The following is a 14716-nucleotide window of genomic DNA, read 5'->3' as shown; positions in this document are numbered from 1 at the left end:
CTGGAAGGAGCGAAAGTAAAGTGTGGCTTGCATTGTGGCTGCAAAAAGCACTCATTCCGCAGATCGCATTCGCGGTTTCAACAGCCGAGGAAGAGGGCTCGTTGGAGACGGAGAGGAGGGCCCGGAGGCGGCAACCCGGACTTGGCCCGCCATCTTCCGGAGGGAACGGTAAATTAACCCCAGCAGCGGCCGGCGCCGCGAGCCGTATGGTGCTGCTCGCACAAAATGCATCGTTTTTCTCGGCAGAGGAGCGTTGTTGCGACTGTCTGCCATCTAACTCGACAGCCAATAGCTCTCTTGTAAGGAGACAGGTACATGGACGGCCACCATTCTGTTCGCCGATTGCGGAAACGTCAGGAGCTCTCGTTACATCTCGATAGCGCGAGGCACTACAAATTCTCGCCTGTGGCGCGACGAATGCATACTTACCTGGCGTAGGGGATACCGTGATCATGAAGGCGGTTCCTCCGGGGTGAGGCCCTTCCATTGCACTTCGGTCGAGCTGACCCCCGCGATTACTCCAAATGTGAGTAACTCGGGCGCATAATTTTTGGTAGTCGGGACTTGCGTTCGCGCTGTCCCGGTGTCTATTTCAATTGCAAACGCAGTATTCTGTGGTAGCAGTCGGTAACTAGTGCGTCTGAGCACTCGGCCAGCAACGTGTTCCGCAAGGGACTGCCAAACGCAGCAGCACTCGCGCTACGCGCGTACCACACGTCTGCGTCGACCTGGCGTCAAACCCAGAGCCAGAGCACACTGTCTGTTCGATAAGCGCGGGGGACGCGCACCAGTAGTAGCAGCGGCAGCCGCGAGATGGCACAAGCGGTCTAACTCTGGTACGACATCCACATTAATGGCCGAACGGCGACTTTTGGCTTTCTCTGTCCATCAGGGGAATGCGCGCCAAACGCAATTGGACGGCGCGGCATTCCCTGCACGCGCGGCGACCGCGGTGGCGCGAGCCGGCGTACACGAGGCGTCGCCCAGCCGAACGCTTTGTCGTCTGTGGCCAGGTACATGAGGGGGCCGGCAGCAAGCGTCTAGCGTAGCGTCCCGAGACTTGCAGACTTGCGGCACTTGAGGAGCTTGCGGGGATGTGAAATGACGTGGCCAACTGTACCGAAAACGGGGAAGAGAAATTCTAGGCAACAGCCACTTGTGCTCCCAGGCGGCCACACTGACAACGAGGGCCAGCGTTGCTCAAATTCGGTGATGGGACGAGAACCGCTGTAGGCTGTTTATTAGGCCACGACAGTGAGCGTTTACTTTCTGTAAGGAATGTCTTGTCGTCGCAGGTGTTGTGTTTCGCCTGTACTCGGGGCTCCCAGGGAAAGTAGAAAACGCAATGTTATCAGGTGTTTTTCTTGCAAGAAATCGAGTCAAAAGGTCTGTATTACACACGTCTTTACCAGGTTCGGAACTTCAAATCTGTTTATGGCCTCTTTACAAGCTCGCTATTCGTCTTCCAAAATATTAAAAGTACACCATACCTCCAGATTCAGCCGTCCCCCACCCCCTGTACAAACTGTCTGTCGTATGGGCGCCCTTGGAGTGAGAACAGATAGGTTTCGAATGGAATGGAAATAACATCTGTAACAAGTGTAATTAAAAACACAATTTCTCCCTACTCACTGACAAAATATCCGAACAGTGCCTTCTGTAACACACACAGTTCTACATTGACAGACGCGTAATAGCGGCAGTTTCAATAAATTACTAATTGCAGAAACGGGTAGCCCTCAGTGAATTCGTTGTTGCATCACTACATTCACAGAAAAGAGACTTCCTTGTTTCCCATCGCTTTGTTACACACCTGACGTGTTGTGTTTACAAACAAAAAGCAATTTAGTTTTATCTTTACCTAATCCACGTCTAAGCCAAGATTGCTACAAGGTATCAATCGTTTACCAAATACCGCACAATTAATCTGCATCTTCGAAATCAACCCGACACAGCTGAAATGTTGTCATGGATGAGACTTTATTTTTCTCTCTTATGCGCGAAGAAAATATGTCCATATTCCGAATGAAAATTTGCACAAATATTCGATCGAGCTTTCCACGTCCTACTCGGAAGGAGAAGCAAAAAGAAGTGTTACCTTTTAAGTGTCTTCTGTTACTCGGCGTCGAATGTCGAACGTGCTGGCTGATGTTCGTTCTTGGAGTTCACTGACGTCCTGTTTGTTCGTCGCGCACAACACTCACGAGTGCATCCAGCTCTCTTAGAACATCTGACAGTCTGAGCTGTGGTCCTTCAGTTGCTCGGCGACAGTCGACCGCGCGTGACAATGCTGCCGTATTTGCTAGCACTAAGGGCTCTCCTGGAAGGAGCGAAAGTAAAGTGTGGCTTGCATTGTGGCTGCAAAAAGCACTCATTCCGCAGATCGCATTCGCGGTTTCAACAGCCGAGGAAGAGGGCTCGTTGGAGACGGAGAGGAGGGCCCGGAGGCGGCAACCCGGACTTGGCCCGCCATCTTCCGGAGGGAACGGTAAATTAACCCCAGCAGCGGCCGGCGCCGCGAGCCGTATGGTGCTGCTCGCACAAAATGCATCGTTTTTCTCGGCAGAGGAGCGTTGTTGCGACTGTCTGCCATCTAACTCGACAGCCAATAGCTCTCTTGTAAGGAGACAGGTACATGGACGGCCACCATTCTGTTCGCCGATTGCGGAAACGTCAGGAGCTCTCGTTACATCTCGATAGCGCGAGGCACTACAAATTCTCGCCTGTGGCGCGACGAATGCATACTTACCTGGCGTAGGGGATACCGTGATCATGAAGGCGGTTCCTCCGGGGTGAGGCCCTTCCATTGCACTTCGGTCGAGCTGACCCCCGCGATTACTCCAAATGTGAGTAACTCGGGCGCATAATTTTTGGTAGTCGGGACTTGCGTTCGCGCTGTCCCGGTGTCTATTTCAATTGCAAACGCAGTATTCTGTGGTAGCAGTCGGTAACTAGTGCGTCTGAGCACTCGGCCAGCAACGTGTTCCGCAAGGGACTGCCAAACGCAGCAGCACTCGCGCTACGCGCGTACCACACGTCTGCGTCGACCTGGCGTCAAACCCAGAGCCAGAGCACACTGTCTGTTCGATAAGCGCGGGGGACGCGCACCAGTAGTAGCAGCGGCAGCCGCGAGATGGCACAAGCGGTCTAACTCTGGTACGACATCCACATTAATGGCCGAACGGCGACTTTTGGCTTTCTCTGTCCATCAGGGGAATGCGCGCCAAACGCAATTGGACGGCGCGGCATTCCCTGCACGCGCGGCGACCGCGGTGGCGCGAGCCGGCGTACACGAGGCGTCGCCCAGCCGAACGCTTTGTCGTCTGTGGCCAGGTACATGAGGGGGCCGGCAGCAAGCGTCTAGCGTAGCGTCCCGAGACTTGCAGACTTGCGGCACTTGAGGAGCTTGCGGGGATGTGAAATGACGTGGCCAACTGTACCGAAAACGGGGAAGAGAAATTCTAGGCAACAGCCACTTGTGCTCCCAGGCGGCCACACTGACAACGAGGGCCAGCGTTGCTCAAATTCGGTGATGGGACGAGAACCGCTGTAGGCTGTTTATTAGGCCACGACAGTGAGCGTTTACTTTCTGTAAGGAATGTCTTGTCGTCGCAGGTGTTGTGTTTCGCCTGTACTCGGGGCTCCCAGGGAAAGTAGAAAACGCAATGTTATCAGGTGTTTTTCTTGCAAGAAATCGAGTCAAAAGGTCTGTATTACACACGTCTTTACCAGGTTCGGAACTTCAAATCTGTTTATGGCCTCTTTACAAGCTCGCTATTCGTCTTCCAAAATATTAAAAGTACACCATACCTCCAGATTCAGCCGTCCCCCACCCCCTGTACAAACTGTCTGTCGTATGGGCGCCCTTGGAGTGAGAACAGATAGGTTTCGAATGGAATGGAAATAACATCTGTAACAAGTGTAATTAAAAACACAATTTCTCCCTACTCACTGACAAAATATCCGAACAGTGCCTTCTGTAACACACACAGTTCTACATTGACAGACGCGTAATAGCGGCAGTTTCAATAAATTACTAATTGCAGAAACGGGTAGCCCTCAGTGAATTCGTTGTTGCATCACTACATTCACAGAAAAGAGACTTCCTTGTTTCCCATCGCTTTGTTACACACCTGACGTGTTGTGTTTACAAACAAAAAGCAATTTAGTTTTATCTTTACCTAATCCACGTCTAAGCCAAGATTGCTACAAGGTATCAATCGTTTACCAAATACCGCACAATTAATCTGCATCTTCGAAATCAACCCGACACAGCTGAAATGTTGTCATGGATGAGACTTTATTTTTCTCTCTTATGCGCGAAGAAAATATGTCCATATTCCGAATGAAAATTTGCACAAATATTCGATCGAGCTTTCCACGTCCTACTCGGAAGGAGAAGCAAAAAGAAGTGTTACCTTTTAAGTGTCTTCTGTTACTCGGCGTCGAATGTCGAACGTGCTGGCTGATGTTCGTTCTTGGAGTTCACTGACGTCCTGTTTGTTCGTCGCGCACAACACTCACGAGTGCATCCAGCTCTCTTAGAACATCTGACAGTCTGAGCTGTGGTCCTTCAGTTGCTCGGCGACAGTCGACCGCGCGTGACAATGCTGCCGTATTTGCTAGCACTAAGGGCTCTCCTGGAAGGAGCGAAAGTAAAGTGTGGCTTGCATTGTGGCTGCAAAAAGCACTCATTCCGCAGATCGCATTCGCGGTTTCAACAGCCGAGGAAGAGGGCTCGTTGGAGACGGAGAGGAGGGCCCGGAGGCGGCAACCCGGACTTGGCCCGCCATCTTCCGGAGGGAACGGTAAATTAACCCCAGCAGCGGCCGGCGCCGCGAGCCGTATGGTGCTGCTCGCACAAAATGCATCGTTTTTCTCGGCAGAGGAGCGTTGTTGCGACTGTCTGCCATCTAACTCGACAGCCAATAGCTCTCTTGTAAGGAGACAGGTACATGGACGGCCACCATTCTGTTCGCCGATTGCGGAAACGTCAGGAGCTCTCGTTACATCTCGATAGCGCGAGGCACTACAAATTCTCGCCTGTGGCGCGACGAATGCATACTTACCTGGCGTAGGGGATACCGTGATCATGAAGGCGGTTCCATTGCACTTCGGTCGAGCTGACCCCCGCGATTACTCCAAATGTGAGTAACTCGGGCGCATAATTTTTGGTAGTCGGGACTTGCGTTCGCGCTGTCCCGGTGTCTATTTCAATTGCAAACGCAGTATTCTGTGGTAGCAGTCGGTAACTAGTGCGTCTGAGCACTCGGCCAGCAACGTGTTCCGCAAGGGACTGCCAAACGCAGCAGCACTCGCGCTACGCGCGTACCACACGTCTGCGTCGACCTGGCGTCAAACCCAGAGCCAGAGCACACTGTCTGTTCGATAAGCGCGGGGGACGCGCACCAGTAGTAGCAGCGGCAGCCGCGAGATGGCACAAGCGGTCTAACTCTGGTACGACATCCACATTAATGGCCGAACGGCGACTTTTGGCTTTCTCTGTCCATCAGGGGAATGCGCGCCAAACGCAATTGGACGGCGCGGCATTCCCTGCACGCGCGGCGACCGCGGTGGCGCGAGCCGGCGTACACGAGGCGTCGCCCAGCCGAACGCTTTGTCGTCTGTGGCCAGGTACATGAGGGGGCCGGCAGCAAGCGTCTAGCGTAGCGTCCCGAGACTTGCAGACTTGCGGCACTTGAGGAGCTTGCGGGGATGTGAAATGACGTGGCCAACTGTACCGAAAACGGGGAAGAGAAATTCTAGGCAACAGCCACTTGTGCTCCCAGGCGGCCACACTGACAACGAGGGCCAGCGTTGCTCAAATTCGGTGATGGGACGAGAACCGCTGTAGGCTGTTTATTAGGCCACGACAGTGAGCGTTTACTTTCTGTAAGGAATGTCTTGTCGTCGCAGGTGTTGTGTTTCGCCTGTACTCGGGGCTCCCAGGGAAAGTAGAAAACGCAATGTTATCAGGTGTTTTTCTTGCAAGAAATCGAGTCAAAAGGTCTGTATTACACACGTCTTTACCAGGTTCGGAACTTCAAATCTGTTTATGGCCTCTTTACAAGCTCGCTATTCGTCTTCCAAAATATTAAAAGTACACCATACCTCCAGATTCAGCCGTCCCCCACCCCCTGTACAAACTGTCTGTCGTATGGGCGCCCTTGGAGTGAGAACAGATAGGTTTCGAATGGAATGGAAATAACATCTGTAACAAGTGTAATTAAAAACACAATTTCTCCCTACTCACTGACAAAATATCCGAACAGTGCCTTCTGTAACACACACAGTTCTACATTGACAGACGCGTAATAGCGGCAGTTTCAATAAATTACTAATTGCAGAAACGGGTAGCCCTCAGTGAATTCGTTGTTGCATCACTACATTCACAGAAAAGAGACTTCCTTGTTTCCCATCGCTTTGTTACACACCTGACGTGTTGTGTTTACAAACAAAAAGCAATTTAGTTTTATCTTTACCTAATCCACGTCTAAGCCAAGATTGCTACAAGGTATCAATCGTTTACCAAATACCGCACAATTAATCTGCATCTTCGAAATCAACCCGACACAGCTGAAATGTTGTCATGGATGAGACTTTATTTTTCTCTCTTATGCGCGAAGAAAATATGTCCATATTCCGAATGAAAATTTGCACAAATATTCGATCGAGCTTTCCACGTCCTACTCGGAAGGAGAAGCAAAAAGAAGTGTTACCTTTTAAGTGTCTTCTGTTACTCGGCGTCGAATGTCGAACGTGCTGGCTGATGTTCGTTCTTGGAGTTCACTGACGTCCTGTTTGTTCGTCGCGCACAACACTCACGAGTGCATCCAGCTCTCTTAGAACATCTGACAGTCTGAGCTGTGGTCCTTCAGTTGCTCGGCGACAGTCGACCGCGCGTGACAATGCTGCCGTATTTGCTAGCACTAAGGGCTCTCCTGGAAGGAGCGAAAGTAAAGTGTGGCTTGCATTGTGGCTGCAAAAAGCACTCATTCCGCAGATCGCATTCGCGGTTGCAACAGCCGAGGAAGAGGGCTCGTTGGAGACGGAGAGGAGGGCCCGGAGGCGGCAACCCGGACTTGGCCCGCCATCTTCCGGAGGGAACGGTAAATTAACCCCAGCAGCGGCCGGCGCCGCGAGCCGTATGGTGCTGCTCGCACAAAATGCATCGTTTTTCTCGGCAGAGGAGCGTTGTTGCGACTGTCTGCCATCTAACTCGACAGCCAATAGCTCTCTTGTAAGGAGACAGGTACATGGACGGCCACCATTCTGTTCGCCGATTGCGGAAACGTCAGGAGCTCTCGTTACATCTCGATAGCGCGAGGCACTACAAATTCTCGCCTGTGGCGCGACGAATGCATACTTACCTGGCGTAGGGGATACCGTGATCATGAAGGCGGTTCCTCCGGGGTGAGGCCCTTCCATTGCACTTCGGTCGAGCTGACCCCCGCGATTACTCCAAATGTGAGTAACTCGGGCGCATAATTTTTGGTAGTCGGGACTTGCGTTCGCGCTGTCCCGGTGTCTATTTCAATTGCAAACGCAGTATTCTGTGGTAGCAGTCGGTAACTAGTGCGTCTGAGCACTCGGCCAGCAACGTGTTCCGCAAGGGACTGCCAAACGCAGCAGCACTCGCGCTACGCGCGTACCACACGTCTGCGTCGACCTGGCGTCAAACCCAGAGCCAGAGCACACTGTCTGTTCGATAAGCGCGGGGGACGCGCACCAGTAGTAGCAGCGGCAGCCGCGAGATGGCACAAGCGGTCTAACTCTGGTACGACATCCACATTAATGGCCGAACGGCGACTTTTGGCTTTCTCTGTCCATCAGGGGAATGCGCGCCAAACGCAATTGGACGGCGCGGCATTCCCTGCACGCGCGGCGACCGCGGTGGCGCGAGCCGGCGTACACGAGGCGTCGCCCAGCCGAACGCTTTGTCGTCTGTGGCCAGGTACATGAGGGGGCCGGCAGCAAGCGTCTAGCGTAGCGTCCCGAGACTTGCAGACTTGCGGCACTTGAGGAGCTTGCGGGGATGTGAAATGACGTGGCCAACTGTACCGAAAACGGGGAAGAGAAATTCTAGGCAACAGCCACTTGTGCTCCCAGGCGGCCACACTGACAACGAGGGCCAGCGTTGCTCAAATTCGGTGATGGGACGAGAACCGCTGTAGGCTGTTTATTAGGCCACGACAGTGAGCGTTTACTTTCTGTAAGGAATGTCTTGTCGTCGCAGGTGTTGTGTTTCGCCTGTACTCGGGGCTCCCAGGGAAAGTAGAAAACGCAATGTTATCAGGTGTTTTTCTTGCAAGAAATCGAGTCAAAAGGTCTGTATTACACACGTCTTTACCAGGTTCGGAACTTCAAATCTGTTTATGGCCTCTTTACAAGCTCGCTATTCGTCTTCCAAAATATTAAAAGTACACCATACCTCCAGATTCAGCCGTCCCCCACCCCCTGTACAAACTGTCTGTCGTATGGGCGCCCTTGGAGTGAGAACAGATAGGTTTCGAATGGAATGGAAATAACATCTGTAACAAGTGTAATTAAAAACACAATTTCTCCCTACTCACTGACAAAATATCCGAACAGTGCCTTCTGTAACACACACAGTTCTACATTGACAGACGCGTAATAGCGGCAGTTTCAATAAATTACTAATTGCAGAAACGGGTAGCCCTCAGTGAATTCGTTGTTGCATCACTACATTCACAGAAAAGAGACTTCCTTGTTTCCCATCGCTTTGTTACACACCTGACGTGTTGTGTTTACAAACAAAAAGCAATTTAGTTTTATCTTTACCTAATCCACGTCTAAGCCAAGATTGCTACAAGGTATCAATCGTTTACCAAATACCGCACAATTAATCTGCATCTTCGAAATCAACCCGACACAGCTGAAATGTTGTCATGGATGAGACTTTATTTTTCTCTCTTATGCGCGAAGAAAATATGTCCATATTCCGAATGAAAATTTGCACAAATATTCGATCGAGCTTTCCACGTCCTACTCGGAAGGAGAAGCAAAAAGAAGTGTTACCTTTTAAGTGTCTTCTGTTACTCGGCGTCGAATGTCGAACGTGCTGGCTGATGTTCGTTCTTGGAGTTCACTGACGTCCTGTTTGTTCGTCGCGCACAACACTCACGAGTGCATCCAGCTCTCTTAGAACATCTGACAGTCTGAGCTGTGGTCCTTCAGTTGCTCGGCGACAGTCGACCGCGCGTGACAATGCTGCCGTATTTGCTAGCACTAAGGGCTCTCCTGGAAGGAGCGAAAGTAAAGTGTGGCTTGCATTGTGGCTGCAAAAAGCACTCATTCCGCAGATCGCATTCGCGGTTTCAACAGCCGAGGAAGAGGGCTCGTTGGAGACGGAGAGGAGGGCCCGGAGGCGGCAACCCGGACTTGGCCCGCCATCTTCCGGAGGGAACGGTAAATTAACCCCAGCAGCGGCCGGCGCCGCGAGCCGTATGGTGCTGCTCGCACAAAATGCATCGTTTTTCTCGGCAGAGGAGCGTTGTTGCGACTGTCTGCCATCTAACTCGACAGCCAATAGCTCTCTTGTAAGGAGACAGGTACATGGACGGCCACCATTCTGTTCGCCGATTGCGGAAACGTCAGGAGCTCTCGTTACATCTCGATAGCGCGAGGCACTACAAATTCTCGCCTGTGGCGCGACGAATGCCATCTCCGGCGGTACACCGCAAGGTTACCGCCCTTCGATTGTGCCTTTTTCGCGCTAATCGAAGTGTTAGGGGTTCCAGGTGCCAGCCAGCCAGCCAGCCAGCCAGCCAGCCAGCCAGCCAGCAGTTCCCGGTCCCGGCCTGCAGCAGTGGTCCCCCAGCCAGCCAGCCAGCCAGCCAGCCAGCCAGCCAGCCAGCCAGCCAGCCAGCCAGCCCTCCGGTGGCAGCAGCAGTCCAGCCAGCAGCAGTCCAGCCAGCAGCAGTCCAGCCAGCAGCAGCAGCAGCAGCAGCAGCAGCAGCAGCCGCCGCCGCCGCCGCCGCCGCCCCGGCCCCGTCCGCGGCAGCAGCGTCCCTGCCTCTCGCCGTCGCCGTCGCCGTCGCCGTCGCCGTCGCCGTCGCCGTCGCCGTCGCCGTCGCCGTCGCCGTCGCCGTCCGTCGTCCCCCAGTGTGTGTCCTGTCCTTTTAGTGCTGTGTTTTTCTTTCTTCTTCTTGTCGTCATGTCCGCCCCCACCACCACCGTCACTACTACCACCACCGCCATCGTGTATACGTCCCCTTCCGCCGCCTCCACCACTATCACTTGGTGTGCCCAATCCCACCCCCCTCCTTCCATCCCTCCCCTCCTCTCTATCCCTTCGCCCTCGCTCTTTGTCTCCCCATCTCCCGCCTCTTCCTCTCGTTCTGATCCTTTCCCCCCACTCCCCCAGCCTGTCACTGCAGCTCCGGCTAGGGTGGTGGCCCGTCGGGCCACTGCCCACGCCCAGCTCTCCCCATCGCCATCGCCATCGCCATCACCGCCACCACCGTCATCATCGTCACCATCACCATCACTGCCACATTCGCCTGCACCGTCACAGTCACTATCTCCGGCGCCGCCTGCTGCGTCCGTGCCGGGACCTGTCCCTTCCCACCACCTCCCCATCGTTCCCGTCCCTCCTGTCACCACCCGCCCATCTGCCGCTGTCAAACGCCCTAGTGGCGCCTCCACTTCCTCTGCTCCTAAAAAGGCTCCACCCCGCCCGCCATCCCCACCCCAAAATGCCATGGACGTCTCCCCACCAGGCCCCGCTCCCTCCTCCTCCTCCTCCTCCTCCTCCCCACCCGGTCTCTACAAATATCTCCTGTCCCGTCCCGATCCTTCCTTCCTCGAGGCCCGGAATCTCTCCCTCCTCCTCCGCCAACATTTCCCTGGCGTCCCCATCTCCCTCCTTACTCCCAGACGGGATTCTGTTCTTATCTCCTCCCCCAGCCCAACCCTCCATACTGACATCCTCTCCCGCCTCCCCATCACCCGTTTTGGTCCTCACGCCTCCCTCACCCCTGCTCCCTCCCCATCTCCTACCCGCCAACCCCAACCCCCGCGTCGCCCGCCGACCCTCACCGCCGTGATCACTCGGCTTAGCCCGTCGATCACGGAGGAGGAGGTGCTGGCGGAGCTGAAGGCCCATCCCACCCTGGAGGTGCGGGCGGTCCGCCGCATTTTCAACGCGACCGGCCCCACCCGCCTTATGCGGGTTTTCTCTGAGGACGCCCCCTCCATTGACCGTCTCCTGAAGGAGGGCGCCCTCCTCTTCCATCAGCGGTACAAGGTCGACCCCTCCCGTTCCCCCCCTCAATCCCTGCGCTGCCAGAGATGTCTGCGCTACAATGCACATCCAACAGCAGAGTGCCGCGAGGCCCCCACCTGCCCGCATTGTCGGCAAGCGCACTTCCTCCGGCAGTGCCCCAACCTCCAATCCCCTCCCTCCTGTAATACCTGCAGCCTCCCCCACCCCACCTACTCCCAAAAGTGCAAAGCCCGACCCCCTCCCACCACTCCTGAACTCACCATACCTGTCCGTCCCCTGGACGCCCCCACCCCTCCTGGCAATTCCCTTCGTCCCCCCCCCACTGCTGAGGACATCATCAGGTTCCTCACCATTGTCCTTCAAAACGTCCATCCCTTTCAGCGCCCCCACACCTTACAACAGATCTCCCTCGCCGCCCGTTCCATATTCCACCTTAAAATGTACGCCACCTTTTCCAATAACCAGGCCCATTTCACCTTCTCCCGCCTTGACACCCTCGTATAAGTCCTTATCATGGCGCGACAGCATCGTATCCTTTTCAACAATATCCGCTCCCTTCCCGCCAACAAGAACCTCTTCCTGCACACCCTTGCTACCCACCGTGTGGATGCCTTCCTCCTCAATGAAACCTTCCTCCAACCCCACCACTCCATCCACACCTCCCCCTATCTCCTCCACCGCTCCGATAATCCCCTCCCAGTTGCCCGTGGCGGAGTTGCCATTGGCCACCACCGCCAGATCCCCGTTCGGCTCCAGCCTCTCCTTCCCGACCCCACCGAACACCTGATCCTTAGTCTCTTCTTCCCCGGCCTTACCATTACCTGTGCCACCATCTATGTCCGCCCCAACGCCCCTCTTCCTTTCGACTTCCTCTCCCACATCGACCGTACCTTCTCCTCCTATGTGATCGCCGCCGACCTCAACATCCATAGTCGCTCCGCTGCCCAGTTACGGCGGTGGCATCGGTTCCTCTCCTCCCTTCAAGGCGACCTCATCCCCATCCCCCAGCACACTCGTCCCGAATCCAACTCCACTCCCGATGTTATCCTCTCCTCCCCCAACCTCCTTGGTCGCATTACGGTGGATGTCCTGGAACCTATTGGTAGCGACCATCTCCCTGTCCTCCTCACCGTATCGGACGGTCGTCGCCCTCGCCCCGACCCTCGTACTGATCCTCCCCCTAAGTATGTCCACGATTATTCCCGAGCCGACTGGAATGCCTACCGGGATACCCTCTCCACCCAGGTCGATAGCCACCCTCTCACCTACCACCACCCTGACGATGTCACCCATGCCGCCTCCTTTCTCCAGCAGACCTTGTCTGAGGCCGTGGAGGCCCACGTTCCTACTGTCGCCATCCACCCCCACCGTCCTACCTTACCCCCGCAGGCCGTTCTCCTCCTCCGTGAATCCCGTCGTCTCTACCGTGCCTTCCTCCGCACGCGTGACCCGGACACACTACGACGCCACCGGCAACTCCAGCGACACGTTCGTAATTTGCTCGCGGCTAAGAAACGCCGGGACTGGCGACAGACATGCACCCGTTTAAATGAAACCCTACCAATCAACTCGTCCAAGTTCTGGTCGGCCTTCCGTCGCCTTACCGGAACTAAACCCTCCCCCTACTATCCTCTTCTCCACGATGATCACCCCTTCCCTGACGCCCTTAGTAAGGCCAATCACTTTGCCTCCTACCTCTCCGATGTTTTCTCCATCCCCGATGATCCTCAGTTCGATTACTCCCTCTTCCCGGATATCCGCGATCGAACTGACACCTCTGTCCCTCCCCTCGCTCCTGGTTTCCAGTACTTGGACAACATTACACACACGGAACTCAATACCCCTATCACTACACAGGATCTCATTGATACACTCCGCACAAAACGCAACACCGCTCCTGGTCACGATCGTGCCACCTACCGTCACCTTCGTGAAGCTCCTGTCTCTTTCCTCTCCACCCTGGCCAGGCTCTACAATGTAGTCCTGTCCACCGGTTACTACCCCGACCTGTGGAAAACCTCCCGCATCCTCATGTTCCTTAAACCTAGCAAACCGCCGTCCGCCGTCTCCTCTTACCGTCCTATCAGCCTTACCTCGGTCTTCAGCAAGGTCCTGGAATCTATCCTCACCCGCCGCATCCACCAGCATCTCCGCCAGCACCGCCTCCTTCCCGTCACCCAGTGTGGCTTTCGGCCATCCTTCTCTTCCGACGATCTTCTCCTTCACCTCACTCATCTCCTCTCCGAACAGCTTAATTCCCGTCGCTCCGCCATCTTCCTCTCCCTTGACCTCGAACGCGCTTATGACCGCGTATGGCATTCCGGTCTCCTCTTCAAGCTCCAAACCTTCGCCCTTCCCATTAACTACGTTCGTCTGATCGGTTCCTTTCTCTCCCGCCGTCCTTCCCATGTCACCATCCATAATACCGATTCCTACACCTTTTTCCCCTCCGCCGGTGTGCCCCAAGGCTCCGTCCTCTCCCCCCTTCTGTACCTTTTGTACACGGCGGACATGCCGCCGCCGTCACCCCCCGTCCACCTTCTCCAGTTTGCCGATGACACTGCCTTCCTTGCTCTTGCCCCCACCCTACAACGCTCCCAACGCCTTCTCCAATCCCATCTTGACCGCTTCACTGCTTGGTGCAACCAGTGGTTGCTTAAGGTCAATCCCTCCAAAACCCAGGCGATCATTGTAGGCAAAACCACCCCTTCCTTCCGCCTCCTTGATTTCTATCTCACCGTTTCTGGCCGTCCTATCGCTCTCACCCCCACCCTTAAGTACCTTGGCGTCACCCTCGACCGTCGCCTCTCCTGGACTCCCCATCTCCAGACAATCCAAGCCAAGGCACGTTCCCGACTCCGTCTCCTCAAGCTCCTTTCCGGCCGTACGTGGGGTCTGGACCCCTCCACCATCCTCCACACCTATAAGTCCCTCATCCGCCCTATCCTCTGTTACGCCCATCCCGCCTGGATCTCCGCCCCCCCTTCCTTTTATAAATCCCTCCAAATCCTTGAACGCCATGCTCTCCGCCTTGCCTATCGCATCCGTCTCCCCTCCCCCACGCGGATCCTGTATGATCTTATCTCCTTCCCTCACCTCCTCCTCTTCCTCGAAAGGATACGCATCCTCTACACCTCCCGTAAACTCGATCCTCCCCACCCGCTCGTCTCCCCGATCCTCTCCCACCCCCGCCCGCTGCCGCGCCTGTACTCTCATGTCCCACCCGGTCTCCATCTCTCCACCCTCCTTACCCTCTCCCAAGGTGGCTTCCGCCAGCTCCCCCTACCTGATGATGCCCTCCTCCCCTCCATCTACCCCTCCTACCCACTTTGATCCTCCCGCCCTCCTCCCGTACTTGCTCCTCCGGGCACCCTCCCTCCCTTCTCTCCCTTTTTCCCTCCCTCCTCCTTTTCTCTCCCCTTCTCCCCCGGGCCTCCCCTCCCCTGTACCTCTCCCTCTTGCCCCCGT

At 55.1% G+C, this 14716-nt stretch overlaps 3 non-coding genes and 1 pseudogene across 3 annotated transcripts; all 4 read left to right on the top strand.

The window, feature by feature from the left end:
• Positions 1 to 421: 421 nt before the first annotated feature.
• LOC126458694 (U1 spliceosomal RNA) lies at positions 422 to 584 on the top strand. The gene has a single exon (XR_007585688.1). It is a non-coding gene; the product is annotated as a U1 spliceosomal RNA (small nuclear RNA).
• A 2157-nt stretch (positions 585 to 2741) lies between these two features.
• LOC126458693 (U1 spliceosomal RNA) lies at positions 2742 to 2904 on the top strand. The gene has a single exon (XR_007585687.1). It is a non-coding gene; the product is annotated as a U1 spliceosomal RNA (small nuclear RNA).
• A 2157-nt stretch (positions 2905 to 5061) lies between these two features.
• LOC126458709 (U1 spliceosomal RNA) lies at positions 5062 to 5205 on the top strand (annotated as a pseudogene).
• A 2157-nt stretch (positions 5206 to 7362) lies between these two features.
• On the top strand, positions 7363 to 7525 carry LOC126458692 (U1 spliceosomal RNA). Its single transcript, XR_007585686.1, has one exon. It is a non-coding gene; the product is annotated as a U1 spliceosomal RNA (small nuclear RNA).
• The last annotated feature ends 7191 nt before the right edge of the window (positions 7526 to 14716 follow it).

This window comes from Schistocerca serialis, chromosome 2 (assembly GCF_023864345.2).
Source record: "Schistocerca serialis cubense isolate TAMUIC-IGC-003099 chromosome 2, iqSchSeri2.2, whole genome shotgun sequence".
Classification (NCBI taxonomy): Eukaryota; Metazoa; Arthropoda; class Insecta; order Orthoptera; family Acrididae; genus Schistocerca; species Schistocerca serialis.
Note: the sequence above shows the minus strand (reverse complement) of the source record. Positions and strands in the feature narration are given on the sequence as shown.